The 19,141-nt window shown below is 39.0% G+C and overlaps 1 protein-coding gene across 2 annotated transcripts in view; it reads left to right on the top strand.

Moving 5' to 3' along the window:
- Positions 1-19,141, top strand: part of KCNB2 (potassium voltage-gated channel subfamily B member 2) — a 193,712-nt gene that overhangs the window by 19,362 nt on the left and 155,209 nt on the right. The window lies entirely within an intron of this gene.

Genomic DNA, 19,141 nt, shown 5'->3' on the forward strand with positions numbered 1-19,141 from the left:
CCCTGTCTGGCATGGTTTTACATTGAGCAAGGATTGCAGTATGCCTTCTCTTATACTATATTGTGATCAAGAATTAGAGTGTTCTGAATAAAAGTGTTAAAATGCTTAAGAACATATAAGCAGACACTTACATATATCTGTGCATACACATATATGCATGTGTGTATATTATATTCATATGTACACACATGCATGCATACATATAGACATATATGTGTAAAATTGGTACATATTCAGGAAGAAAAGAGGAGCCTTTCAGATGAAGCCATGTTCCAGTACTGCTGTTTTCAAACAGGCAAGCTGGCAAAAGTCTCACTGACAACAGTGGGAAATACTGCCCTTGCTAGGGAAGCAGGACTGCACACACAGATATTGGTACTGCTATTTATAAGTTTTTCTTGCTTCTTGAGGAACTTCATTGTTCTATTTGTGATGTGAGGCACTATTTGATGTCAGAAAAATTGTGGAATCTTGTCTCCACTTTCAGTCATTCATAGTGCAAATGCTTGGTGTTTAGATGTTCATATTAAGCTTAACAATAGCTTTATTTTCTGTTGTTGATTTGTTATTGGATGCAATGCTACTTGTCTAAGGTAAGTATAAAATTATGATGGTGGAATGGACAACAACTAGAATCCTGGCAAAGATTTTGCTTGCAATAGCAACTTCTTACTATTGAGGTTCATTTTATATATTTTAAAATTATTTTTGTTTGTCATTGTGGGATGCCTTATTGTTTAAGCGAGGACTTTTGTAACAGAAATTATTTTTTGTGCTGGAATATGAGGTTCATAACTGGAATAAAAGCTTATGGGAGAAAAAAATAATGAAGTATTCAAAATAATTTAGGAAATGATATGAATACATTTTCTGCTTCTGAGATACAGATTCTGGGCCATATGTTCCTCTCCAGAAGAAGGAGCAGAGGGGAAGCAGATGGGCATAATTTGTGCCAAAAAGGTTTCAGGGAGGCCATGTTACACACCACGATCCCCTGGTACAAGCCAGCATCCATCAGCCCCCCTTGAGCACATATGTGACACAGCTGCTACACAGCCTGCAGGAGTCAGGGACCAGCTTCTCACCCCTGCACAGCTTGAAACATCACTGCTGTGGCCTGAAACAGACCTCTCCTCCTCGTGGCACCATGTCAGAGATTGGAGATACTCTGGCCAAAGGTGCTGCCTCAGTTGCATCCCACATCGTACCCTGTAGGCAGATTTGAGGGGAGAGAAGACAGGGTGTCTGTTTGTAGAACCTTTTTTGGTTTGGGTTTTTTTGTTATAGTGTTGGGGCTTGTAGGATTTGAGACACATCCCTCTTTATTGTTTTCCTAAGACTGGGTAGGAGTCAACGCAGTAAGATGGACCAGATGAATAGAGCACAACTAAAACACTGATTCTTGGGTCATTTGCTGGTGACTTGCATTTGTTCTTTTGCTTGGTGAACAAATGCAGAAATGTAGGACAGTTAATCTTGCATGAGTGCTTGCCATTGACCAAGCCCTTCTCATGACATAACAGTGCCCCATCACAGGTTTGCTTGAAAGGAGTTGGGCCATTTCTGAGCTTTAAGGAAAATCCCCCTCTGGCCACTCAGGTCAGATTTCTCCTCAGGTTTTGCAAATTAAAATGGTCGTTTCTTTCATTTCCCAAGATGCTTAAATATTTATTTTTACCTTTTTTATCTCCGGGTTTGTTTGAATGTTACAGCGCTGTGCTTTCTTGCTACAGGGAGTTTCACACTGCACATGCATACATGTTGCAATGATTTTCATTATTTCTGTTTCCTGCTGTCAGAATAAATGTCATTTGATGTGATTTCTGTGATTCTAGCAGCCAGAAGCCACCATTTTACATGCCCTTAGTTTCTCTTCCTAGTGACCCTCAGTCTCTAACTATATATATAAGCCAAAATCATAGCCAGATACACCCATGGTATCTCAGATGGCTGTAGAAACTTATCTGAATGACATAAAGGAGAGTACAATCTGCCACAGCACATTCAGGCTTGGGGAACATAAGCAAACAAGGAGAGTTGCATGTAAAATGAGATAATGTTGTAATGAGCTGGATATATTTCCAGACAATCTGGATCCATCATAGGCTCTGTGGCAAGGTTTTATCTGAAGTGTTTGGATACTATCACTTTCAGCTTTCATGTCTTTTGTTCCTTTATGTTGTAAGTCACTAGTTTGTCCTGAAACAAGAGACAGAACCATCATTCCTCTCTAGGAATAAGAAGGATGGTGGGATTTTGAGAGTGGAAAGTTGGAAACCAAATGAGAAAATACTACTGTGAAGCCCCCAGTTCAAATATTTTCTCCCTTTTGAACCGTGTTATAAGGTATATGTAACTATCCTACAGATGCCTGTTCAATCACTCAGATCCTGTACAGCACCCAGGCAGCTGACAGGAACAGCTTGCTTTTTAATCCCTTCCACGTAAAAGATTAGGAATGTGAGATAAACACTCAGGTGTGGTTTTGATACATGGCTGTGTCTCGTCACTTCTTGATTCTGCTAAGATCCCTTCTAGGTCTGATCCAAGGCTTACTGAATTAAGGGGGAGTCCCATTTGAGATTAGGCATCTCAGGACAAATCCTTGTCCTTTCAAGGTCATCAGAGGTTTGCCATTGACTTCACTTCAGCAAGGTGAGACTCAAAAAGATGACAGTATATGAGCAGCAGGTATTTTACAGCTTCTCTGACAGTGAAGAGGAGAGCACAAGAAGTGTGTGTGGTAAGGAATGAAAACTGTGGTTAGCTAGTAAGAAAGGAATACTTTGCACAGTATAGGGAGGCTTTTCTATATGAGTGATTTTAATTTTAGTAAATGCAGGCATGCACCTCATCTCAGTCATGGATGAATATCTGCTAAGCACAGAAGTTCTTGCTTCTGAATCTTCTGAAGAAGATCCAGCAAAGATCTGAGTTCAGTAAAGGTTTTAACTGAGAAATAAAAAAGATTTGCCTCCATTTTCCTGTGTTCTCATTTTTAAGCTTTATAAGTAGGATTAAGACAAAGAGGTCCTGAAGTGTGGCCATTTCTGACTTGCACAGTGATATGAAATGAGAAGCACTGCTAGAAATGAGGAAGAATGGAGATTTAATGTATTCTACACCCCAGAGAAGTCCCATAGCCTGGGCATTGAGTCACAGAGTTTCATGGGAGCCTGGCATTCTTTAAATCAGAGTAACACCTGAGGTTTTAGACCAGACATTCATTTATACTTACTGTGCAACCAGTATCTTGTGAAAGCTCCATTTGAAAAAAAAAGAAAAGTTATTTTACTAATGCATGGTGAAACAAAATGAAAACATATTGTTGAAAAATGACAGCAAAGATGTTTGAAGCAGAATAGACCTTCTCCAGAGTGGGGTCAGGATACTTCCATTTTTCTCCAGAATAGTCTTGCCTTTCACCTTAGAATTTTTGGCTGGAAGATAAAAAATAATAATAATTTGGTTTTCTGATCATGGTTGTTGCACTTACAACAATCTCCTCAGAGCCGTAGCAGCTCTGACCCACCATCAGTACTTAGAAAGTCCTCAAGACTTGAGCATTAATTTCAGTGGGTGTGAATAGAGTCCAGTTGGATTGCATAAGTGCTTCCAGTTCAGTGCCTTTCTGGACTAGGATATTAAGGATGAACCTAGCTGAGTTGATGGCCTTTTTAACTATGTATATGTTACATTGTTCTGTTTAGTGCACCTAAAAAGAGAGGGGCCTTACTTTGTGAAGACTGTGAATCAAATGAACCCATAAATTTGATGCTTCCTTCAAAGTGTTGATGCAGAAGCTCATCTTTCATTCTAGTTTGTAGAATCCAAGAGCTTGGTTTTTTTCTCACACTTGTTTTGTATTGATGAAACTCATTTGGACTAAATTCCTAATAAACATGGAATGTTTCCAACATAGATGATCTATTATAAATACAGAGAGAATGAAGGCAGAAGTAAGTGAAATATCTAGGAGAAATGGAGAACCTAGATCTTCCTAAATATATCTGAAACTGATTCAAATACCTTTCATCTACAGGAGTATTTTAAGTACCTTGCAGTAACATTATAAAAAATAGCACTCATATTTTGATGTTTTATATCCCATTTTGGCCCTTTGGACACAACTAGAGAGTAATTGCTTGGAATTGATTCTACAGGTCTTTCTCATGCAACTCAATCTTTCTCACATGAACATTTCCTTAAAGCTCAGTGGGACTACTAAGTGAAGGTAGTATAAATAAGTCATTGGAAAAAAAAAAGTGCTAGTCAGACACACTCTGTCCTTGATTTCTTGTAAAACCCCTGTTGATGTACATACACAGAAAGGTAAAATATTTGCCTGTGTGGTTATGAAGCACGGGGTTTACCTTTCTTAAAGTTATGTGGAACCTGGTGGGATTGAAATTATTTTCTCTTAAGTTATGTTTGTTTCACTGCACAGTTCATTTGTCTTTATTTATTTTGTTAATATGGTTTTTCCTTGGGGTCTTTTTTTTCATGGTTTGGGGATTTTTTGTGGGTTGTTTTGTTTTTCTTTGCATTACTGACTGCAACATGAGTAGTCTCCTTTTGGGAAAAACACACTAATTTATCAGCTAACTAGTGGACTGTAGATTACAGAAGGTATAATTATCCCAAGCCTGACTGGAAATCATGAGGAGCATGTGTGCTGTGTTCTGTAACTAATCCCCTAGGTGAAAAAATTCCTTTGGGGGAAAAAAACCCAGGAGATTCGGGCCACTGCTACTTAGTCTGTGACTTTGTAGAGCAGCTTAAGAGTGGTCTTGGAATAAGTGCAAATTAGATGGGTCATTATGCATGACTTCAGAACAGAGCTGAGTGTCATATAAGACATCTCAGTAGCCCTTAAATATTCTAGATTGTCACACAGTGTTCATTCAGGGGTGAATCCTAATTAATGACACACTACTGGTTCTTCTTTGATGAAGGTCACCTCATTTGTACTCAGAGGACTTTGTGAAAACTTTTAACTGCTTGGTTGTATTGTGAAGAAAGGTTATCTCCACATAAGAAAAGTGTCTTGTAACTGCTGAATGTTTGCACTAAGAATATTAAATTAGTTAAATGAAAAAAAAAAAACTTTTTGCTATGTTTGGGTTCTTCGTTATATGATCACTTGTCTTCCTTATGTCCCCTTCTCAGTTTAGATTTACATATCCTGTGCCATCCTCGTTTTGACAACATTTCTCTCTACAAAACTTTATAATCTATGTGCTTTCCCATATAACTGTAGACCAGAAATGCAGATGACAGAGAATTAAGACTGTCTCTTTTTCAAAGTGTGAGGAGTGGCTTTTCCACTACTTTAATTCCCAAAGGTTTTGTACTGTATATAGAATACCTCAGGCCATGGTAACAGTCATGGAAAAGAAGTGGTGTTTCTAGCTGATGTGTAAGTTGAACTTCTGTTTGACCTCTGATTTCACCTTACTCAATGCAGGGGTGAGGGATCCTGTCATGAGCCTTTTACATTACAGTTCCCAAGACTTTCAAGACATTTGTCTACAGAAGCTAAGTTATGATAAAGCAGAGAGGGTAGCCACTGATAATAAATTTGTATCTTCATCTCACCATTGTTTCTGGCCAGCACACTCATTACCACTCACTGCTCTTAAGGTGAAGTTATTTTTTGTGCCAAATGATAAAGTCAGTCAATGTGACTGCAAGACAAAGAGATTCTATTTGATCCTAGTCATTCATATTTAATAACTAAAATGTTCTGTCTTGAAAGATAAGTGAATATATTGTTTTTTTCAATAGATATTATATCAAGGAACACAGTAGACTGGCAGTAGTTAATTGATTTTGGTTTAAAAGCTTGTGTATACTCACTTCAGAGTTGGTCATTAAAAGATTATTTACCTTCTTTATACTTCTTATATGAAGTATCATGTAACCCATGATTCAGCATTTTTGGTCAGCCTAAGTATCATGGGAGCAGAGCTGCCATCAGATCTGTCTGGTGCCAGAGGTGTCTGATACCTCAGCAACCTACAAGTTCCCTCCAGCCCTGAGGTCTTACCTTTGGTGTGCTGAAAGGTCTTGCTGTAAACTTATTAAAAGAACTTACTAAAAACTACTATAGGAAAAAAAGTAAAAAGTCCCTTGAAACGACCTGATTATTATTGACACTCACTTGTCAGTAGATCAGATGCTGAATTTTTGGAAGCAGTGCCAGAGGCAAAGATGCAGTGGCTCATATTCAGTAAGTCTATCACTGGCTGCAAGTACTGGCACCAGGGTGAATCCCCATTCATAGTAATAACAGAGGGAAGGGATCTTTAATCCTGGAGCTGTGAGAAGGAACTTCGCTGATTCTGGATTTATGGATACATTAAGGAAAAATAAAGTGGATCAATGATGAGTCTTGTTAAATGGGGAAAAAAACCAAGAGTAGTTATTTTAAAAACTGGGGAAATTTGTTCTTCATATTCAGAAATAAGATCTAATTGGTAATGTTTTGCAAGACAAAGTTTTAAAGTAAGGACTAGAGTGTATCTGTACTTGTGACACCACTCACAGAATCACACAGGAGTTCTTGCACAGAGAAACAAGCTGGGATTTAGGATAGATGAGATTACAGTGAATTACATGCAGGTACAACCTGCATGAGGACAGCTATCCTTCACTGTAATGGATAGAAAGCATTATTCCAATTTACCCCAGCCCCACATGTCCTTAAGTTAGGAGAGCAATTTGCCTCTGCAGTGACTGCTTTTTTTACCTTTTGTAACTCTTACCATAAATTGAGCATAGACCAGTGTCAACTGCATAAACCTTTTAAAAAATGCAGTGCAGTATTTCTGATTAGGATGGGGAAATGTTCTGTGCATTACAGCATCCTCCCCCCCCCCAACCTAATGTCATAGGCATCCCATGGGCTAGATTTTCAGCTGTGACATGTCACTTAAACTGTGTTATGCCTGAGTGGACAGGCTGAGGTGTTTTGCCTTTCCCTTCACCCAGAAGCAGATCGTATGTCCTAAAAATGTTGCCTTTCTGTTCTGTGTTTTCATAAGCAGCTGCCAGTGCGTTGTCTTTTCTCATGTTAAGATACTTGGAAACAATCAGATGTCAGAGAGCCACACTAATAAATTAAATGATGTGAAGGTGATGTTATTTGAAAGATAATCCAAACCAAATCTGTCAGAAGCAAGAGACTGCATTTACTGTCTGGATTAACAGGTTCCATCTTGCTTTTGTAAATCTGAGAATATAACAAATCTCTATGATAACTTGCAAGCTGACCTTTCTGTTTGACTCTGATTTTGTTGCAAGATGAAGAAGAGCAAAAAAACACTCCCAAGTGAGAAGGAATACAAAAAAAAATTCCACATATTACTTATTTCATCAAAAATGCATGGTATTTACCATGACATATGGCAGGCTCATGAGTTTTCTATTTGATGAAGATGTGTGACTATTTCATGCATAGCACTGAACCCCAGGTCCTTTGAGGGAATATTGAAAACGAGCATGTGACACTGGCACAGCTGTTTCAAAGTGACTTTGAGATCAAAAAGGTAACCCAGTAGAGACTTCTTACAAAAACTACACTGTTTACATACCTGGGTAACTCTCTCTTTGGGAAGGCATGCAATAAGGCCAGTTTTTTGGGTGGGATAAGTAAATGTATTTATATTTAACTGTATTTGATTTGCACCAGTGGGGCCCCAGACAACAGCCCCACATTTGAAGTTATTTGGTTAACTGTTTAGTATCCTTTCCATGTGCACATTATGGCATTAGGAGTAAGTGAATTCATGATCTGCACACACCATCCCTGAGACAGGTCTTCTTCTGATTTTGAGCAACAGTGGAAAGGGGCAAATTGTCTTTGAAAAGCACACTCAGGCACTGTAACCATTCAGCCTACCTATTAACAAAGTAGCCTTTACTTCAGAAAAAGTATTTTATGCTTTTGGAGCTTTTAGACATGTATATCCTATCTGTTAGTATATAGATATTATTGACAGATTACCCCCTCCTTTTTTTTTTTTTTTTTTTTTTTTTCTTTTTTAATTTATAATATTTCAGTGAGAAAAAATGTGAGATGGTGGAGGCAATCAGAGAAGTTGTTTTCCCTTGGTACTTAAGATTCTACATATTGCCTGAACCGTATCTGCTGAATTTTCAAGTCATCTTGTAGATACTTGTTATAAATATTCATATAGGATTTCTCCTAAAATGGAGAGAAAGGCAGGTTCCAGAGCGTGGAATACAAACCTGAAGGCTGAGGAGAATTTTTGTCTGAATAACGAGGTAAACTCCTGAGGTTGGGTGAGTCTTAACTTGATCTCTGAGGCTCTGGTTCATTCCTCACTGAGATACTTTTATGCCTTTTGCTTGTGGGAAATTGCTTTGTGTTGCCTGAAGCTCCTGCCTAAAAGCTGTCACTTCACTGGACTAATAATAAAAAAAAACCACCTTCTAGGATTATCTAAGCTTTTCTGTTCTAGCCTCAAAAGGTAAGTTAAATTGAACTCCAACAGAAGCAAAATTCTTCACAAAAAAGCTTTAAAGGGAGATTTATTTTTTTTTTTCAAAAGGAGCATAATGAGCTTCACTGTAGAAGGCCTTTCTGTTATTTGGAGTTCGGTGTCTTGACTCATTTTCACTGGGTCCCTCCTGGTGCAACCACAAGGGTTAGGCATGGCTTTAAATAGCTCAGGGATGGCACAGGCCAGAGGTATCCCAAGGACAGCCAAGTGGCAGTGGTGGTTTCAGGTGTCACTGCAATGGAAGTGGGTGGCTGCTGGCAAGCTTTGGGACAGTCCAGCCTCCTTAGGTTTAATGTATTCTTAGAGATGGAATTTTTTGGGAAATCCTGAGCTGGCCCCATTTTTTCAGTCAGTCAGGTTTCTGTGGCAGACGATGGCATCAAGTTTTGCTTACAAACTCACATTCACATACGGCTGTTTTCATGAACTGCAATCTCCTTTTGGGGAACACTGGAACAGGCTGCCCAGTGAGGTTGTGGGGTCTTCATCCCTGGAGACATTCAAAACCTACCTGGATGTGTTCCTGTGTGACCTGCACTAGGTGATTGTGCCCTGCCAGGGTAGTTGGACTTGATCTTTCTAGGTCCCTTCCAAGCCCTAACATTCTGTGATCCTGTGTGATTGCTTAATGAATGCTCCTGGATGACCTATCTGTTGTACTGTATGGAAATATCTACCATTATGTTTGGTTTTTTGTGAGGATTTTCTGGAGAACAGTGCATGTTGCTAAGGTAGTTTTTTTGCAGACTGCAAGAGACCATCTAAAAGTGTTACAGGCTTCCATTTCTATTTCTTTCAATTTCTATTATTTTCCAAGAAAGCTTCCATATTTTTGTATATTATTTTTTAAAAATGTGATATAAATTATTATATGAATTTTATGCCATTTGAAAAAACTGTTCCAAAAGTATCTCAGTCTATGGTCTATGTATCCATGCAAATATATTTTGTGAGATTATAGGACAGAAAATCATGCCTAGTGCCCCTGAATTCTGTCAAAACACTAACATTGACTTCAAAGTGCTTTAGAACATTCCTACCAGCATTTAGCACAATAAAGACAAAGCATCTAATATAAAACGGGTATGTACATATATGCCCGGTCCTGTTTGACTGAACTCTTCAGGTTTTTTTGAGAATTCATGCAGGAAGGACAAATTTCTTGGGCATTATATAGAGCAGAGGCTGTAAGTTTGAGCTATATCATTTCTGTTCTGTTCTTAGCAGCCTCTTAGGCCAGCATGGCACAGTTAGGTCTCTTGACTGACAATACATAAGGAAACTGAAGGAATAGCAAGCACTGGCAATGCCTTGGGCAGGAGTTATAACCAGCCACCTCTGCGTCTCCAACTGAGATGGCTGGAAACTCACTTAAAGCTCCTGGAATAGGTAGGCCCTGCTCAGGAATTCAAAACAAAGACAAAAAAGCCTGAAGTCATTTTGAGACACTATTTCCTCCTGTGTCCTAGCAGAAAACTTGATCACCCTTCACACTGAACACAAGTGGCTTCTCATGCCTTTCCTTTGGCCCATGACCAAAAGATATCCATGTGGTTGGCATTTTTTTTTTTCATCTAATGATTCAAGATTTTTTACATCATCTTAGTTTGTTACCTAACTGCAGGTCTGTGCAGTGAAGTTTACTGTGTCTGAAAATGTTTAACTTGGATCAGGAGAGTGGCACCAGGTCCCCAAGGCTGCAGGTTGTGCAGGAGGTGAGCCACGAGGCTGAAAGCCCTGTGGATCCCCTTGATGAGCAACTTGTATGTTGGGAAGAAAGAATTTGCTTCTCTGGGCAGGATTAGAAATCTAGACTGGTGTTCTGTTACTTTAATAAATGATACATGAAGGTTTGAATTTGAAGACAGAGCATGGTCTGGTTTCATGCTAGAGTGAAGTTCATTATACAAGACAGTATAAAATCTGAGAGAAGTCCAAGTTATTTTTTACAAGAAATAGAATAAGAAATCCCTGGACTTCAGTTGTTTATTCTTCCAAAGGTCAATAAATGGTATGGGAAAAAAACCTGAACAGAGCTGGCCAATTATTTTAGAGGGTATACAAGCTAAATCCCATGAACTAAGCCAGATCAGGTAGTGGCTGTGTGTCCTGGTGCCATTTTAGCCTCATGCACTGAGTTTCCTGCTTCTCCTCATGACTGCATTTTCATAAGAGGAAAAATGAAATTTTTTTCCTACCATGAAAAATGAAAAGAGAGGAAAAGCAAGATGTAAAGGTCTGAAAAAACAGTAGATGAGAAAGAAAAAAAATGGAAAAAGAACTTGTTTAGCTAAAAAAATATCCATAGTAAATTTCAACCCACCCAAAGTCTGTTCTAAAGTGGTCTTGGTCAAATCAGTCACATTGATTGTGGTTCTGTTTGGCCATTTTTAGGTGGAAAAATTCTAGGATCATACAGATAGGAGCAATTTATTAATTGCTGGTTGCATTTAGTTTCTTTTGGTAAATATTGTATTTTATGAGTCCTTTTGTTTGCCAGCATTTCACCCTTTCATTAATCCTTATACATGCTTCAGTGAAGCAGATACTATTTTATTTTCATCTGAATTTTAGGTTAATAATTTCTACTCCCCAGCAGTGAGGTTGGTGTGCACAGATTTCATTTCATTAACATGAGATATTTTAGATGCTGCCATAACATTGAAATAGTGAATAGTTCCTATTAGCTTTTCAGTAACTTCTTCAGTCTGTTGAATTCAGGAAAAAACAACACACTTTGTTATGTGTATGTATATGTAGTTTTGGGTGAAGAGAGAGTTTTTTAAATAGAGTTTAACTAGAGTAGCCAACTGAAGATGAGAGATGTTGGATAGAAGGACTCTCTGCTTGATAAGAGTGCTATGGAGATGATAGGTGGGGGTTAGACACACTCTTTAGGAAGCATTCTGAGTTTTAAACTAGCAGGGATGATGTGGTGGGACAAGTCTCAGTACAATATTGTGCCACTGATGTTAGCAATGCCTGTATGGAGAATACACTCTTCTGAAATGCTTTTCTTTTCTGAAAGCAAATTAATTTCCTCTGAAGAGAGCTGATGTGTCTGTTTCACAGATGTTCTTTCCTCTCAAACTGATTTCTGTCATTATTAGAAAACAATTTCTTTAGTTCAAGGGGGTATGAAATTGGAAACATAACCCTAATCTTGGATATATCCATTATTGCACTGAACCCCAGATAATGTGTCTGTTAGGTTTCAGCAAAACTGCATTCACATTAAAGTAACTTCAGCATTTATAACTCTGGCATCATCTGTTTCCTCCTCTTTTGATTTAAACCCAACCCCCAACCCTTACCTAAGCCCACCTAAGGTTCCAGAGGAGGAGGGAGAAGTGGGAACAGAGCCCAGTTGCTACAGGGTTTAATTGCTGCCAGTCTTTCATGGAGGCTTTCTCCCCTCAGGGCTTCTCTGAAGAGGCTCAGTGGGTGCAGCTGCAAAGGGCACAGTGCAGGCACAGATGTGCTTGGGAAGTCAAGCTTAAAGCTGGTGTGCAAGCTGCAGGAGAGCCCATGACACGCAGTGCCTGCAAGGAGGCACAACAGCAAATCTCTGTGATGATGCTTCCCTCTCCCTTTTAAAAGACAAGACAGAAAGATAAGTTTCAGAAGGTCTGAGCCTTTCCCCATATTGCAGTTATGTGAAAAGGAGTGTTATCCATCAGGAAAGAGGCTGAACTCAAGAGGGGTCTTTCCAGGAGAGAAAATGCTTCAAAGATACAGACTAAGCAGGGAATCCCTTGGTCAGGTCAGTTTGCTTGCAGGATTCAGTGTGATAACCATTCCTTCATCTGTGTGGTGATGGATGGAAGAAGCAGTTCTTTCCCATGCTTCTTCCACTGCTCTGTCATAGGCAGATAACACCTACAGGCACAGTAATGACACTGAACGTGCACTGAGTTACGTGAGTAAAACTTGAAAGAAGAATTGAGATTTTTAGCTGGGATTCCCCTGACAGTTTCCCATATTTGTATGAATACTGTTTTCTTTTTCCTGTTATATATGCATGAAGGAGTCAATTAGGAATTAAAAAAAAAACAACCCAGAGTGCTGTCTATTGACTATTTTTACTAAAATTCTTATATTTTAGTATTATTTTAACTGTTGTCTTAACAATTCTCTAAAGTGAAATCTCTCCTCCAGGGGGATGGTGACCTTAGTGTCCTGAGGTCTTTACAGCAAAAAGGCAAACACGTAGTGTGCACTGCTGTAAGAGTGATCTAGTGTGTAAAAAGAAGAGGTTTGTCATTTTTCAGTGGATGAAAGACCCTGATAAATTTATACAATGATGTCAAATACTTTGGCATTCATTGTTTGCTGAGTTGTCACAGATAAGGTAGATTTCCTAGGCTTAAGGGTGCTATTTTGAAACGCAGTTGCTGTTCAAGGAGATTTACAGTGCTCTGAAAAAAATGGGAGAGAGATAATAGATCAAAATGAAGAAGTAAAACACAAAGACAACTTGTGTCTGAACTGCAGAAGAAATCTTTTCCTCCCCTTCCATGCAAAATCTGCATCCACAGTTGTGCCAGTGAATGCTGTTTCTTCTGCAGCCTCTTTTGGAGACAATCTGCCCGGGGGACAGAGCCCCGTGTCAGTGCCCTGGCAGGCTTGTCATGGTTTGAAGGAAGGAAACCTATATCTGCAGCAAGATGCATGTTGGCTGGAATGATTCATGCAGTTTAGATAACTATGTTTGCATGCTGTAAAATTAACTTAATATTTGAGCTGTAGAGCTGACAGTGTCTGACAGGGTAAGGGCTCAAGAAAAATGGGATAGGCAGTCTAAGTCATTTAATTTCCCTAAGCCAAGGAGAGATCAGAAAAAAGCAAGGCCAAGGACAAGGTAGGGAGTAAGAGCAAAATAATCAGCAAAATAATCAACTATCTAAATGTGCTGAAGCATATTAGGGTCATGGCACCTAAAACCATGGCAATGTTCCACAATTCTTAAAAACCTCTTGGCTTTATATCTCACGTAAGTTGTTTTCATCATCAGACCAGTCAGTCAAAAAGAGAAGGCAGCAGCCATAGGGTTTCATACAAATGTTCTCCAGTTTGCCATCTCTTAATCCATAGCCTGGAACTTCACTACAGAGACTGAGGAGGTCTGACAACTGAACTCCTTGGGAGTAAGATTATTCCTTCTCGGAAAGCAAAGCTGTGTTTCCTTCAACTGTGGAGGGCAGAATTCTTAACTAGGCAGGGGACAGCTGTTCCCTCATGTTTACTGACAGCTCCTCTCTCTGTGTTGGGCACGTGGATGCACAAGTTACTGTGCAAAGTGAGGAGGTGCTTTGCAGCTGTGCCAGGTCATACAAGAATGTCACCACACTGCCTCAAAATCAAGCTACCCCAGGAAGGGGTACATGTAGTGCTTGAGAAAAAAATCATTTGCTATTACCAGCCTTTTCACTGCATAAATCACTCTTAATAAAGATTTAGAGTCACAAGCTCACCTCTGTGGTGAAAACACATCTATTAAAGAAAGAATGACCATTGGTCGTATTTGGGGAGTAAAGTTAATGAGCCTTGCTTACAAAGTGAATGCAGAAAAGTAGATATATGCTCTCATCTGTCCCTAATGTCACTGGTTTAGTACTGAGTGGCTTGCAATATTGAGTGATTTGAGATTTACAGCCATTTGGCTGACCAGAGCAGCTCTGTAGTACAAATGTGGACCTGAGGTACACCACAGCTACTTAAGCTGCAAAAAGTCCATGACAAAGCAGGGAGCTAAATCCAGATCTTTCATGTCCTACACAGCCTCTTACATCTGGACTATCTTTTATTTCCGTGGAAATCTGGTCTTACATATTTTAGACTTAAGGCAGGCAGAGTTTATCCTCCCTTACCATTACTAATTGAATAACTTTCTCATTTAATAATGCTGGAAGAGATTTTCAAGCTTACAAGCCTAAGGGACTCAGATGTCTTATTTCTATTCATTTTAATGGGAAATAAGCTGTTTTAGCCAATATCTTGTGGGTGTATCTGTGTAATCGTGTACATGACTTAAAGGTCTTTTCCAACCAAAAATTATTTTATAATTCTATGTTAGTTGATTCCAGAGCCTTTTGATATGTTTAATTCAGTGCTGCTATTTAAAAGAGAATTTGTAGGTAACACCATACTTACAGAATTTAACTGCTACTTAGTAACTAGTAACCATTTGCCTTTGATCAGATTTCCACGGTGTGGCTTGAAAAGTGAATTAACGTTTAATTTAAAGGCAGTGAAAAATACTTTGTTGCTGGAAAAACAAAAAGTAATCCTAAAATAAGAGATAAAAGAGTAAGAAAGCCTCCAGGTGCATCCAGATTTTGATTTAGATCATTATTTATAGTTATTGATTCTTCATTCTTTCCTGGTCTTTTGGCTTGAAAATTCCTTTTGTTTTGGAAGCAGAGGTGAAACATCTCCTATGAGGTCTTCCAATGTATTTTGGAGAAGCTGGATTTATAATTGGTGAAGTCAGCTTCCTCTGGATTCTGAAATGGATTGCAGGGCAAGTATTCTGAAGCTAATTCCAGCTGGTCTACCCCAGGATTGGCAGCTGGATTGCTGCTCACCCTGTTGTGCTACCTCTGTGTTAATTAATTTTATTCAGAGTCAAGGCTTGCAAATTTGGATGCAGGGCCAGGCTGCCAGCCAGTGTTGCTGTAGTTTGGGGATGGACCACCATGCTCACTGATACTCAATTTCAGCACCAAGTTTCATTGTATCAGATCTGTGTCTTTCAGAATCTCTGTTTAATATTTTTTGTGAATGAGAAGAAACAAAGTTCACTGCATTTAAGACAATAATTTTGACATTCAGAACAGTGAATAATTGTCAGACCTATCCTGCAACAGCTTTCTGGGTGGGATGTTTATTTCCACTTTGACTGTGGTCAAAATTAATCTTCATTACAGTAGTGCTTCAGCAGCCAGCAGAGAATCACTCTGAACCACACCAATCTCTGAGAGCCCAAAGGCTGAGTAGGTGATGGGCAGGAGCATAAACATGAGGGTGCAGCAGATGGAGTTGGGATAGGATGTGGTTACAAAAGGCAGTGCTGTTAGAGCAGGGCATCTGGGCTTCTGGGAGTTCAATAGTACCTGATATTCTCTTAGACAATACATATATATAAACCTTCTGTGAAGGGAGTTAACTTTCCTTTTTTTTTTTCTCTTCACCTGTTCCAATTTCTCACCCTTACACAGATCAGAAAAAGGCAGAGCTGGGCCTGCTAAAAACCAGAACCAATGCATTTGGTAATCTTGGGTAATTCTTCACCTAACACTGCATTTAGTCATTTCTCTAAATCACACACACACACAAACACACAAACATACATGCACAAAAAAAAAAAACAAAACAAAACCCAAAAACCAACAAAAAAAAAGTTCGCTGAATGTTTTTTCAAACAAAAGTAGGAAAAATATGACAAGGGAAGCCACAAATCAAGGTGATCATCCACTATGCAGAAAGTTAAAAAAAAACTTCTCTCCTTAATTAAAAACAGGACAAAGATCAGTTAAAAACCATGCTGACAATAATCTATTTAAACAAAATATGTCAAAACTAACAGATCAACAAATGTTAAGGTGCTATGTAAGTCCTATAACTCTAAAAAAATAAGGTAAATGGAGTAAAATTCCTTGTTTAATTTGAGGGTATTAGCCAAATAATTGTTTCAGAGCCTTGGTGGAAGGAAATCCATCAACAGGTAATATCAAGCTACAACGTACATATGGCAGAGAAAGTCCCACCACTGGAGGAAGGCTTCCAGACATTAACAGTTCCCACTATCAGGTGAAAGGAACCCAAAATCCCAGATATAAACAGAAAGAATTAAATTCTGCAGCTGTACTGCCCCCTGCCTTGTCTGGATGAGGACAGGAATTGTGAAAAGCTGAAGGAAAACAAGGAGGTTGCAAAGACAAAAACCCCACATGATAAGGGATGATGTGAAGAGCAGATGTTTAGATCCCATAAATGTGTGTTTCAAAATATATCCATAGAAAAGCTATTAAGATTTCGTATGCTGTTTGGAAATCAGTCATCATTTAAAAGTCAAACAGGAAAAGGAAATAGATAATTTCAAAATAAGAGATTCCACAAGGTTGAGGAAATTTACTGGAATCAACTTTAAAGGAGCAAATAGGGAGGTCTGGGGGGGGGAAAGGCCTGATGCAATTATATTAGCACATATGAAAGAAAAATCTTACAAGCTGTCACGGTAAAACAGATAATTGAAGGGTTTTATGGCAAGTAAATAATCCTTCAGCAAGTGGAACTTGTGTCCAAACAAGGAAAACAGACCTCATAAGCACAGGGAAAGATCCCTTGAATGCTGCTAGAGGCAGCAGGATGAGTTTAACCTTCAGCTCTGGAAGTCCCCAGACTTGGGGGAGGTTGCTGAGGTTGGGAGTACATAGCAAGCTAAACCTCCCCCTGAGCTCTTTCCTTTTCTACTCCTTATCACTGTGAGCTTTCAGATGTGTGATAAAGACCTCGTGAGCCCTTAATCTGGCCCAACACAGACATTTTCATGTATGTTCATATGGGAAAGCTCATCCTTCTTTTCACACACACAACACTGCAGTGTGAGAGGAGTTTCCTGGGTGAAAAGGCATGTTTTGGGTATTTCGAGGCCAAGTATCCCCTAAGTTGAATCTTGTGGTTTTTTTGTTTGCTTCTGGTTAACAGTGACATTTTGATTGCTTGAGTTTATTTGGTGCTGTTCAAACCCAAAGTGGATCAAATGAGGTGTGACTGGAGGGGCTTTTTGTCACCTGAAGGGGAAGCAGGCTCAGAGGTGAGGTTAATTAGCAGAAATGTAGCTATAAAAAGATACCAGAGGGAAATGTCAAGAAAAATGCACCATTCCCCTGCCAAATCACAGCAGCTTCCCTCATTATGAGCCCAGTGACAAAGCATAGCTGGGGCCACTGCCAGCAGCACAGAAGACATTGCTCTGCCTCCCCCTGACAGCTGGTTAGCATCTCTGCTACATTGTTGGACAAGATGCTGCTGTTTTTCTTTGGTAAAGCCAGGTTTTGATCTTTTGAATCCGTTGTGTTTTGAGGGTTGGTTTGGTTGGGGTTTTTTTTGTTGTTGTTGTTGGTTTTTTTGTTTTTTTTTTGGTTTTTTTTTTTTTTTGCTGTTGTTATTTATTTTGGTTTGGTTTGGATTTTTTGTTTTTGTTTTTGTTTTTTTTTTCGTGGCTTGAAAGCATTCATCTACTAGGCTTTCTCAGAGTCATAAAATGCCTGCATTGAAAAATAAAGAATGTTTTTTTCTTTTGAATGCTAGTGTGAATCATTGACAAAAAGCAAATAAATTATCCCTCATTAATCGTAAGAGCCTGTGTGGAAAGCACATTTTGAGAAGGTTCATCTTAGGGAATGTCTTATGCCAGGTCTGCTTCCTGGCAAGGCTTATGTAGAAGCCTTCCTTGTATTTTGCAGCAGTGCTCATTCTGTCCTTTGGATGCTGGTTTCATTAGGGGTTAGCTAAAAAGCAGGATTTGTTTGACAGGTTATTCCCCATTTGCTTCCATCCCTGCAGTTTCTCATACGGATGGATAAAAGTTAAAAACCATAGAGAACAAGTTAAAGACTAGAGAGAATATTACAGCCCAGTCATTTTCTCCCTTGCTCCCTGTACCAGGAGGTACACTCTGTGTTTTCAAAATTATTTTATCAATAACATTTGTAATTTTTATACTGTATTTAGAATAGAAATAAATTATGTAAGTAGAAATATGATAATGCTTGAAATTCCATAAGTAGGAGTCTTAGTCTTGTGTTTCAAGTTTTCCGTCTTGCCACTGATTTCATTAAAATTCCATTTCAGAAGTCTAGAGGTGCTGAAATATGGCATGTAAGAGAACTTCATTATATACTCAGTGAAGCAAAGGCAAATGTGAAAAGGAAGTCTGCTCAAGAAAAATAATCTCTCCACTGTTTGTCCTTTAGAATCAAATGTCTTCAGAACAAATTTTAGTCCCCGTGTAATGATTTTTAGAAGGGTTAGTAAGGGAATATTTATTACCCAGTAGACTTAAGTATTTTAGTGCAATGAAATGAAAGAGAAGTCAAGGTATTAATCTAAAACATAATACAACAGGGTTTTTTCTATATGTTATGGAGTTTAAGAAATGTCAGCTCACATAATATGTGGTGGTTTGGTTTCTCTACAGTAGGAAATAAGACGATCTGTGTTAAGGAAAATTATATGGTGTCTGACACTTTAAGAACTTCTATGAATAAAAGGAGAATTAAAATAACATTTCAAATGTCAGCAGGTTACATGACAGAGGGTAATCCCATTCACCAATACTTTACAATCTCACAGTGCCTAGAAAGACTGTATAAAGCCAGAAAAGGATTCAATGAGATCTTATATATAATTTCAGGAGGCAAAATTGCTCTGGAAGTCACGAGAGCCCAGAGGCAGAGCTGTGACACGGTCCCAGTTGAGCAGCAGAGCTGCTGGGGTGTGTGCCCTTACAAACACCCTGAGATGCATCTCATGGGTGGCCCCCAGAGCCCCAGCCCAGGAGAGAAGCCACAGCCCTGCTCCGACTCAAACTCTGTGTTCCCATTGGG

The sequence above is a fragment of the Calypte anna genome, chromosome 2 (assembly GCF_003957555.1).
Source record: "Calypte anna isolate BGI_N300 chromosome 2, bCalAnn1_v1.p, whole genome shotgun sequence".
In the NCBI taxonomy this organism is placed as follows: Eukaryota; Metazoa; Chordata; class Aves; order Apodiformes; family Trochilidae; genus Calypte; species Calypte anna.